We start from the raw sequence: 573 nt of genomic DNA, 5'->3' as shown, positions 1-573 counted from the left end.
TTTCAAATTTGTTCATAATATTTGGTAAGATATAACTAGAGACAATAGCCACAAAGCGTCAGGAATTTCACCTTAAAGAAAACCAAGATTTTCACCGAGTTGAAAATGCTTCCACGAGTACATTAAAAGCTGCTGAGGAGGAGTCCATAGTGGTTTATTCCACATCCTTTCCCAGGACAGGGTTGGTCTACAAATTGTAGAAGAGGATATAATTAGTCGTGGATGCTCTAGCTGACACATAGGCATCGTACTTGTGTATAAGCAAGCAAGAAAATCTGATCAGTCATGGCATTGATACAAACTGGCTATTAATAAATAATAAATAAAGCTCTGTAATGAATGCTATAATCTGGAGTAACAGTATAACATGCACGGATAGATAAGGAACCTATGGAAAAAACATGCAATATCCAAATTTGCAATAGTCTAGTTAGGTGCTATGGATACCTTGAAGCGATTTGTTCCTTGGCAATTCAGGTGTTGTAGAATTAAATAATATTTATACTTCGCAAAATCACATATCAATAAATCAAACTTTTCCATAATTAAAAAAGTGGGCCTGGTAATTACCGG

Source organism: Cryptomeria japonica, chromosome 6 (genome assembly GCF_030272615.1).
Source record: "Cryptomeria japonica chromosome 6, Sugi_1.0, whole genome shotgun sequence".
NCBI classification, from domain to species: domain Eukaryota; kingdom Viridiplantae; phylum Streptophyta; class Pinopsida; order Cupressales; family Cupressaceae; genus Cryptomeria; species Cryptomeria japonica.
The sequence above is the reverse complement of the archived record's forward strand: the minus strand, read 5'-3'. Positions refer to the sequence as shown.